The sequence below is a fragment of the Neovison vison genome, chromosome 6 (assembly GCF_020171115.1).
Source record: "Neovison vison isolate M4711 chromosome 6, ASM_NN_V1, whole genome shotgun sequence".
NCBI classification, from domain to species: Eukaryota; Metazoa; Chordata; class Mammalia; order Carnivora; family Mustelidae; genus Neogale; species Neogale vison.
In genome coordinates, this window is record NC_058096.1 from 39,731,090 (window position 1) to 39,742,866 (window position 11,777).

An 11,777-nucleotide genomic window follows, 5' to 3' on the forward strand; every position below is an offset into this window, starting at 1 on the left:
AACACTGAAAGCTGTTGACCTTGAATTAAAACGTTCTGCTTAAAATACATAAATCAATGCCTATTTCCCTGATTGAGCTCTGACTTAGGTAGCATTTCTCTTTGCCCAAGAGTAATTCCAAGAACCAGTCCTTCAAAGATGGAAGTCTGGGAGTAATTACCTGTCTTACTGGGTTTGAAGGTAGTGATGACTTCTTAAGACAAAATGAGATGTTGGTCATAAACATCACTTAGATAAAGTATGAGACAAAGAATATACATGATGATTGCAAGTGCTCTGCGTGTTAGTTACTTCTGGCTACATTGGAAGGATAACATAATGAAAATGATGAGTTTAGGGCTTTACGTTTTCTGTTCAAGTTATAAGCATAAGCACAGAACTGAAGTGTTCCAATGTTTGCCCTAAAAAAACCTCTTGTCTCTTAATAATAAGGCTAAAAAACAAGATAAAAGTGGGCATCCCTGTCTTATTCCTGACCATAGAGAAAAACTCTCAGTTATTCCCCATTGAGGATGATATTAGATGTGGGTTTTTCATTTAGGGCCTTTATAACATTGAGGTATGTTCCCTTTAAATCTCCATAGATGACAGGTTTTTCTTTTTAAGATTTTATTTATTTATTTGACAGGCAGAGATCACAAGTAGGCAGAGAGGCAGGCAGAGAGAGAGCGAGAGAGAGAGAGAGGAGGAGGAAGCAGGCTCCCTGCTGAGCAGAGAGCCCGATGCGGGGCTCGATCCCAGGATCCTGGGATCATGACCTGAGCCAAAGGCAGAGGCTTTAACCCACTGAGTCACCCATGTGCCTCAGAGTTGACAGTTTTTATCATGAATGGATGTTGTACTTTGTCAAAAGCTTTTTCTGTATCTATTGAAATAATCACATGGTTCTTATCCTTCCTTTATTAATGTGGTGTATCACATTGATTTGTGAATACTGAACTACCCTTGCAACCCAGGAATAAATCCCACTTGATTGTGGTGAATTATTTTTTTAATGTATTGGTGGATTCAGTTTGCGAGCATTTCATTGAGAATTTTTGCAACCATGTTTATCAGGGATATTGGCCTATAGTTCTCTATTTTAATGGAGTCTTTATTGGGATTAGGGTAATGCTGACCTCATTGAATGAATGTGGTAGTCTTCCTTTTTTTTTTTTTTTTTTTTTTTTTTTTGAATAGTGTGAGAAGAATAGGCATGAACTCTTCTTTAAATGTTTGGTAAAATTCACCTGTGAAGCCATCTGGTCCAGGACTTTTGTATGTTGGAAGGTTGTTTTTGTTTTGTTTTGTTTTTTATTACTGATTTCATTTTTTTGTTGGTTGTCAGTCTGTTCAGGTTTTCTATTTCTTCCTGTTTCAGTTTTGGCAGTTTATATGTCCATTCTTACCACTGTTATTTAACATAATACTAGAAATCCTAGCTAAAGCAATCAGACAAGAAAAATAAGTAAAAGGCATCCAAATCAGCAAGGATCAAGTAAAACTTTCACTATTTGCAGAAGACATGATACTCTATAAACCAGCAAGCCTCCACCAAAAACTGCTAGAACTTTGATAAACAAATTCAGTAAAGTCTTAAGACATAAAGTCAATGTAGAGAAATCTGTTGCATTTCTATACACCAATAATGAAGCATCAGAAAGACAAATTATTAAATCAATCCCATTTACAACTGCACCCAAAACAATAAGATACCTAGGAATAAAACTAACCAAAGAAATAAAAGATTCATAGTCTGAAAACTATAAAACACTGATGAAATAAATTGAAGATGACACAAAGAAATGGAAAAATATTCCATGCCCAGGGAACAGAGAACAAATATTGTTAAAATGTCTATACTACCCCAAAACAATCTACACATTAATTGAAATCCCTATCAAAATAACAACAGCATTTTTCACAGAACTAAAGCAAACAATCTTAAAATTTTCATGGAACCACAAAAGACTAATAGTCAAAGTAAACTTGAAAAGGAAAACAAAGCTGGAGGTATCACAATTCCCAACTTTAAGTTATATTACAAAGTTGTAGTGATCAAAAGAGTATGGCAGTGGCAAAGAAATAGACACAAAGGTCAATAGAAAAGAACAGAAAACCAAGAAATGAACCTACAACTGTATGGTCAGTTAATATTTGACAAAGCAGAAAAGAATATCCAATGGGAAAAATACAGTCTCTTCAATAAATGGTGGTAGGAAAACTGGACAGCAGCAAGCAAAAGAATGAAACTGGACCACTTCCTTACACCAAACACAAAAGTAAATTAAAAACAGATTAAAAACCTAAATGTGAGACCTGAAACCATAAAAATCTTTGAGAAGAACACTGGCAGTAACCTCTTTGGCATAGGCTGTATCAACTTCTTTCTACATATGTCTCTTGAGGCAAGGGAAACAAAAGCAAAAATGAACTATTGGGACATCATCAAGGTAAGATGCTTCTGTAGAGCAAAGAACCTAAAGGCAACAGAACCTAAATCAACAGAATCTAAAGGCAACCTATCAATTGGGAAAATATATTTACAAAAGACATATCTGATAAAAGGTTAATATTCAAAAGATATAAAGAACATATAAAACTCAATATCCCAAAAAACAAATAATTCAATTAAAAAATAGGCAGAAGACATGAACAGATATCTCTCCAAAGAAGGCATCCAGCTGTCCAAAAGATATACGAAAAGCTGCTCAACATCACTCATCATCAGGGAAATGCAAATCAAAATTACCATAAGATCACTTCACACCTCTCAGAATGGCTAAAATCAAAAACACAGAAAACAACAAGTGTTGACAAGATGTGGAGAAAAACAGCCCTCTTGCACTGTTGGTAAGAATGCAAACTGGTACAGCTACTGTGGAAAACAATATGGAAGTTCATCAAAAAGCTATAAATAGAATTAACTTTTGATCCACCAATTCCCTTACTTGGCATTTATCCAAAGAACAAAAAAATACTAAATCAAAGAGATACAAGTATCCCAGTGTTTATAACAGTACCACCTTCAATAGCCAAATTATGGAAACAATTCAAGTGTCTATTAACTGATGAGGATAAGTAAGAGGTGGTATATGATTTAACTCATATGTAGAGTTTAAGAAATAGAACAGATGAACCTGGGTGGGGGAAAGAGAGGCAAACCAGAAAACAAACTCTTAACTATAGAGAACTAACTGGGGGTATTGAAGGGGAGGTAGGCAGGGAGATGGGCTAAATGGTTGATGGATATTAAGGAGGACACTTGTTGTAACGAGCACTGGGTGTTGTGTGTAAGTGATGAATCACTAAATTCTACACCTAAAACTAATATTACACTGTATGTTAATGAACTGGAATTTAAATAAAAACTTGAAAAATATTTTTTTAAAAAGAAAGGTGATTATATATATGTGTATTCACACACACACACACACACACACACACACATAAAACTCAGGTAAAAAAAGGAATGAAATCCTGCCATTTGCAATGATATGGATGGAACTAGAGAGTATTATACTAAGTGAAGTAATTCAGTGAGAAAAAGACAAATACCATATGATTTCACTCATATGTGGAATTTAAGAAACAAAACAAACAAACAAAAGGGGGAAAAAAGGAGAGACTAATGGTTACCAAAGGGGAGGAGGGCAGGAAGATGGGTTAAATAGGTGATGAGAGTTAAGAAGAACACTTAAAACTTGTTGCAATGAGCACCAGTTATTATTTGGAAGTGTTGAATCACTATATTATACACCTGAAAGTAATATTACACTGTATGCTAGCTAACTGGAATTTTAAAAAAACTAAATAAATAAATAAACTCAAGGTAAGGTAAAGTAAGGTAAGATGAGGATCTAATATAGGCAAAAACCATACCCAAAACATAACTCTAGTTTTGAAAATTTTAATGTAAATTCAATTCAGAGCATTAGTAGGATTTTTAGAATTTTAAAAAAAATGAGTTAGACCCAGAGAACTGGATGAGGAAAATTTTGGTAGATTTAAATGAAACTTGAACTTCTAAATCTCATTGCACTTCCTGAAGGAAGCAGTGCCCCTTTTCTAAAGAAAGAGTACAGACCTCTTGTTATCTCATCGGATGCAGTCACCTTACAAAGAGTGACCTATTTCATTTTGTTGTTGATTATTGAGGTTAAATGTGAGAGAGGAAACCATTAAAATCCTAAAGGACAAGACTGGCAGCAACTTCTTTGACCTCAGCCATAACAATTTCTTACTAGACATGTCTCCAGAAGCAAGGGAAACAAAAGCAAAAATGAACTATTGGGACTTCATCAAGATAAAAAGCTATACAGTGAAGGAAATGACCAACAAAACTAAAAGGCAGCCTACAGAATGGGGAAGATATTTTCAAATGACATATCTGATAAAGAGTTACTATTCAGGACACCTGGGTTGGCTCAGTCGGTTAAGCATCTGCCTTTGGCTCAGGTCATGATCCCAGGGTCCTGGGATTGAGTCCCACATCAATCAGCTAGGAGCCTGTTTCTCCCTCTGCCTGCTGTTCTCCCTGCTTGTGCTCACGTGCTCTTTCTCTCTCTCTCTCTTTCTCTGACAAATAAATAAATAAAATCTTTAAAAAAAAAAAAAGAGTGAGTATTCAAAATCTATTAAAAAAAAACTTATAAAATGAAGCATTGAAAAAACAAAAAAATCCAGTTAAGAAATGGGCAGAAGACATGAATAGACATTTTTCAAAAAAAGACATCCAGATGGTTCACAGACACATGAAAAGATGCTAAACAGCACTCATCATCAAGGAAATAGAAATAAAAACCATAATGAGCTCCTACCTCACATCTGTCAGAATAGCTAAAATTAACAACACAGAAAACAAAAGATTTGGCAAGAATGTGGAAAAGGGGGTATCCTCTTACAATGTTGTTGGGAATGCAAACTGGTTCAGTCACTATGGAAAACAATATGGAGGCTCCTCAAAGAGTTAAAAACAGAACTACCTATAACCAAGCAATTTCACTACTAGGTATTTACTTAAAGGATACAAAAATACTGATTCAAAATGGACACGTAACTGTATGTTTATAGCAGCATTATCAATAATAGCCAAATTATGGAAAGAACCCAAATGTCCACTGACTGATGAATGGATAAAGGATATACATATACATATGTTTTGATCTGGTAAGTGCCCTTTCACCCCAATTGTAATCGTTAAACAGCATACAGCAAGAGCTGTGATAAAACTTCATTCTTTTACTTTAGGAGTATTTCAAGTTTCTGATTATCTGTCATAATTGAATGTTAAGGGCATTTGATCACAGCATCATTCCACAGAACAATGTACTGGCCCACTACATTTATGATCGCACCCTGGTGAGCAGGAAGCAGCAAATATCCTAAATGTGCTGACAAGGTACGTACATGCCAGAGGGAGATAAACATGAAAATTTAGAACCCTGTCATCTTCATGAGATTCTAGGCATCTAGTAGAACTGATGAATGCCCAAATATTTCCTCCAAAATGAAAAATAAGTAGCTTTGCCTTGTATCTCTGTAACTCAGAAAGAGGAAATGTTTAGTAAGCTTTAGATTTTGAAGACAATGTGCACTGCATATAGTATGTTGTTTTGAATCACTTAACATGTAGCTTTGATATTAGGCATACTAATGCCCTTCCCACAGATGTCCATATCCTCTGTAACCTGTGAATATATTAAATTACTTGGCAAAATGGACGTTGAAAATATGATGAAGTTAAGAACCTTGAGTTGGGGAGCTTATTCTGGATTTTCCAAGTGGGCCCAATCTAATCACATGGATTCTTTTTTTTTTTTTTTTCACAAGCATACATTCATTTTGTTTTCCTCTTTCCCTGCCTTCCTTCAAGCATTCAATGGCCACCTCAAAAGCACACACACTTGTGTATTTGCTTACAGATGATTAGCTCAGTTGATAAGCCATAGTCAGCAGTGTTAATGAGGCCACTGCTGAATTCTTCTCTGGGTGAGTTATCTTTTTGCTCCATGGACACTGATGTGTTCTCACTAACCATAGCAAACTATCTTGCAAAGTATACTCTTGGTCATAAGGAGAGCTGGGTGGGAGTGTGGGTAATTTAGGGCAAAACTCATATTCAGCTGAGGATCACATGGATTCTTAAAAGCAGAGAACTCTTCCCAACTGTTATAAGCCAGGGAGATGGGGCTATGGAAAAGTAGAGAGATGCAGCATTGCTGGACTTAGCAGGGTCACAAGACAAAGAAAGTGGGTGGCCTCTAACAGGTGAAAAAGGAAAGGAAATGGATTATTTCCTAGAACTTTCAGAAAGAAATCCAGCCCCCCAACCCATGCTGGATTTTTGACCAACAGAACTAGAAGATAATGAATGTTGTTTAAGTGACTAAATTTGTGATCATCTGTTACACAGCAATAGGAGACTAACACAGGGCAAGAGCAATGCAAAGTTTTGAAGCTGGTAGGTAAGATGTTAGCTACTTCCTTACTTGGGCTTCATAGCTCGGCAGACTCAGCAGTACTCCAGACAACTATTGCAGACACAAATGTTGATGGACCATCTGAGAGTCCCTGAAAGAAGAATCATGATGCAGACTCCCAGAGCATGGGATTAAAGTTACGTCTTGTTTTACAAATAGCATTCACATTTAACTGCTTATGGGTTCCTCCTAGGCTCAGGTAGAGACTGAATGCAGAATCTGAAACATCAAACAGACATGGGACCCGATATGCCCATTTATTATCTATTTCCTGTCCGAAGCACCAAATCACAAAGTTGGGTATGCATTGAAGCACTCCATTTTCAAATGGTATTGGGTAAAGCTTTGTTGTCTCAGAGAGCACAAGAAGTTTCATATATATTTGCTTCAGGGACTTGTGGTACCTGCTCCTACTGCATGGCCCCATCTCTCTCAACCAGAATCTCTTGGTAAGAGATTGACTGGTGGTGACTGACCTGTGGGGGAAAAAAACTTTTCTGGATTTACCAATGCTCATCAAAGTCAGATGTTACAGACAGGCTTAACCATCTTAACCATTGTGTAGATAATATCATCAGTTCTGAGTATATCATTCAGCTTTTTCCATAGTTCATGGGGAAAAAAGTAAACATAGTGCAAATACTATGTACAGGCTCAAAGGTACAATATTCCACTTAACAAGACTTACCTAATTATTGTTCCTGTTATATTCCCCACCTAAAACAGCAGAGTTCAAGGCTAAGTTCTAAAAATGGCCCTATTCTCTAATGTACTGACCAGCTACCTACAGGCAGGGTAATCATATTGAAATTCTTACACCAAGGAGGGAATAAAATTTTGTCTTCATTGTAATGCACACTCATTCTGGGTATGGATAAACCTGCCTGTCCACAATGCTTCTTCCAGCATCCATTGTCTTATTCATAATTATGATATCCTATACAAAATTATGTGTTTGAAGAATTCATTCTTCTTCAAAATAATTGAGGCAAATGGGCTTCCCAATTCTACCTAGTGTCGCATTAACCTGAAACTGCTTTCTTTATAGAATGTCAGAAGTCTGTTAACGATTCAGTTACGGAGCCAGTCAGAATACTTGTTCTTGCGAGTGTGCGTGCTTTCCTATAAGATGCAAAATAAGCTTTGAACATTATTTTGATCACATAAATAATAAACAGAGCTGTTTCTTCCAAAGTCAGAAAAAAAGTGGATCTGGGAACCAAGGAGTGGAAGGGAGTGAAGATGTCTCCTTTCACTATGGCCTCTAATAAACCACTCAAATAATTTTCCCTTGTCCCCAGAACTTTAGATGCTGATGTCTTAATGCACCTAATTACCGAGAAAGGAATGCTTTCACCAAAAAATATAACAATGTTTTAACTGAAAGAAATAGGCACTCTTTTTGGTGAGCATGCTTCATCTTCCCATCTTCATCTTCTCCCTGCTGCCTGGATTTCCCTTCTTCTTGTCCATATATCAGGTCATGTCTGTGCTATTAATCACATATATAATAATTATGCTGACACATAAATATGTATCTCCTGACACATAAACACTAGATTCCTCTCTTCTAGATTTTACTGCAAATTTTTAGGAAAGCATATCTGAGTGTGCCTGATGGGGTCAGATTCTAATCCCCTTTTGATGAGCAGGAGTCAGGGACTTAGTGATCAAGGCCAGAAGCCAAAAAGAAAAGGCGTCATCATTGTCTATGCAGACATTCCAAACTGTGCCTCAACAACCAGAGGGTCATGTTCATTGCTCATTACATCCTCATATAAAATGCAACTGAGATGTCAGCTGAAGACTTCCTGCCCTTTGAGTTATATGGGTAGGACTGACTTGAATCCCTGAGTACATGATCTGTGGAGGTTCAGTTTCCTTCACAAGATATCAATAAGTTTACAAAAGGCTTATGTTCTCTTATCTCCAGGGTCCCATTTCCATATAGGTCTCTCTCTTCCATTCGACTTTAACCCAAATATGAAGCTCAACTACTTATTTAATTTCCATTAAAATTAAACAAAAGCCAAAGCTATTCACATATATCATGCATCATACTAAGAGTTTAGAATTATAGAAAATGGTCACATCACAACAAAATGTCATTAAATCCTACTATAATCTTTCTCTTTTCAGTAATGCCAACAGTGGTCTTTCAATTCATGCATCATTGACTCCCCTCTGGTCAATTCCCACTCAGATACCAGAAAATCAACTCAAAACCATAAAATTTGAATCACGTTGTACAAGTTAACTTTCTTTTAGCTGTATTACTAAAAATAGCATCTTCAAATTCAATATATCAAGTTTTATCTTCCCCAAATAGGAAATCTTCTCTTTAAAAATCTATCAAGTATTAAGTGAACAATGATATAATTAATCAAATGATAAATTTTGTTAAAATGATAAATTTTCACATAAATGATCATGAGATATTGAAATGATTGTTCCTGTTTTAAAAAACATGAGACCAAGCAATGAAAAATTAGATGCCACATTAGGAAGGAATGAATTTTTTTTTTAAAGATTTTATTTATTCATTTGACAGAGAGAGAGAGAGAGATCAAAGTAGGCAGAGAGGCAGGCAGAGAGAGAGAGAGAAGCAGGCTCCCCGCTGAGCAGAGAGCCTGATGCAGGGCTCAATGCCAGGACTCTGAGATCATGACCTGAGCTGAAAGCAGAAGCTTCACCCACTGAGCCACTCAGGAGCCCCCAAAAATGGATTTTTAATCCAAGTATTTTTTTATTCCAAATTCATGTCCACTACAACAGACTTCTTCTCAGATGTTTGTTGATGCCTTGCTATGTACCCAAGACTTTTTATATTACACTTCACTTATGCTTCATAAACACCTTGTAAAGTCAGCAGTTGGGATACTTTTAATTTTGGCATCTAGTCAAGAAATACTCTAAGTAACTATGTTAACTTTCTGAACTTCTGTTTCTCTACCTGTCAAATGAGACATTTGGACTTAATTAGCTGGATGGCCACTTTTTACTCTAATAGGGGACCATATGATGGTTCCTGTCATTCTTTCTCACTCTATCTGTAGTAACAACTTTACTCTGGCTTTATAAAATCAAAAGAACTTTCTTTCTAGCATTTATCATTTACATTAGAGTTCATTTTTCATGCATATACCTGCCAGCTATATTCTGGAGGAAAACTAAAATATTTATTTTTACATTCCCCATGCCTACATTTAGTCAGGGTTTAATGAATACTTGTTGAATAACAAATGGATGAATACATATGATTTAACTGTATAATCCAGGACTGTATATGAAGGAATGATTCATCTCTATTAACAAGGTAATCTGAAAGACTGCATTTATATTCAGTCACAATTCAAGAGAAAAACATTTTCCTTTAGCTGGACAGATTTTAGAAATTATGGTATACACAAAAGAAATCCATTTACAAAGGTGAAAGTGAGTTCATTTGTGAATGGGAAGTGCATTCTTTGTCTTATTTTGGTCTGTTGGCTTTTTAATATTTATATTGAAATATGACTGAAAATATTGTGTACATTGACCATTCACTGAATTAGTTTTTATGTTACCAATAATGCATTTATACATGTGTTTTAGTTATAAGGTAAAATAGCTTAATTTTATTTTTGAAGATAAAAATAAGAGAATTTGGTGCCTGTGAGTATGACAAAAGGACTGCCTACAATGAATTCTGAAAAAACACCACCACTTAAAACGTTTGTTTTTGCTAATAGTTCTCTGTACAATTCATATAAACATACATTTTAATATCTTCTCTATGGGAAAAAAAGGTAAATTTCATTTATGGAATTTAGATGAAATGTTCAACTAAAGTGTTAATTATATGCTTTTTGTTTGTTTGTTTTTGTATGTTGTCCAAATATGTCCTGAGCACAAACTATGTTGTTCCATCCTATAGAGCAACACTCACATTCCAGTCTGTTCAACTCTCTTTCCAGAGATGGGTCAATTGATTTTCACATGCATGTGCATAAAAGCTGTAAGTGCATTAGCATTTCCTTTTACCAAAAATAAATAAATGAAATGAAATAAAATAAGAAGTAAAATGAAACCAGTGTTCATCCTGCTAGCTTTGAGTTTTTAACCTGTTTTGTAAAAGACTGTTTTAGATGTAAATGTTACTGGCAATTAGTTTGCTTATTTGCCTTTCTTGTTTTCTTCAATCAGAAGCATTATCTTATAGATAGCATTTCATGGAGCTAACTGGAAATAAGCGAGGAAATAATTTTACCAGCCAGTGTGATTAGTAGAGATACATAATTGCCTGCCTATTTACTTTGAAGCTGTCACTTAATGAAGTGGTTCTAACTAAAACTCTAATGGAGAAAATTTCTTAATTCCTTTTTAATATTTCCCTATGTCTGGGAATGTAATTTAAAATAAATTTGAATGTTGATTGCTTTTATTCTTTCCCATCAGCACACAAAGTTGCTTCTCTGTTTATAGGCAACAAAACAGATCATTTAAGATTTTACACAAAATAAACAGCCAATAATTAGAAAATAATCATAATTCCAACTAAAATACCAATTCTTAAACAGTTAACCCAATTTAAATGCTTATTTTTTCCCAATGTTCTTCATATATTATCCCCAAAAAAGGTATCAATCCTCATATGTCTTCTGCATTATATGTTATTTATAAGAATATTTAAACAACGTATTTATCATAAAATCAAATGAAAATTTGTCCACAGAAATTATAGTTGACATGTTTAAATTTTCTCATTAAACAAATTTATTCAACATTATGCTGAGTGAAAAACACCAATCACAGAAGTTCATCTACTATATGATTTCATTTATAAAATATTTTTGAAATGACCGAATTTTTTAAATGGAGAACAAGCTAATAGTTGCCAGGTGACAGGGATGTTGAGGGAAAGAAGGGTAGGTGTGACTATAAAGAGGTAACTGTGAGAAAGATCTTTATGGTGATAGAGTACATCTGCATCTTGATTTCTGTGATGGTTACATGAATCTATATGTGCATAGAAAATCACATAGAAACTATATATGTATATATGTGTGTATATATTATATATATAAAGTATACATTTTGAAATATATATATATATTTCAAAATAAAGTTTAAAAAATGTATCTATTGAGGTAATATAGCACTCAACTCCATGAAGTTCTAGAATCATATTGTTAAGACTGGAATCCTGGCTTTACCTCTTACTAGCTGGTTTTATCTCTTACCAGCTGTAAGACCTTAAATAGAGCCAGAAAAGTGGACAGAAGTTATCCTTCTCAGCAAAATGTAGAAAACAGTCTTCCCTACCTCTTATATAAA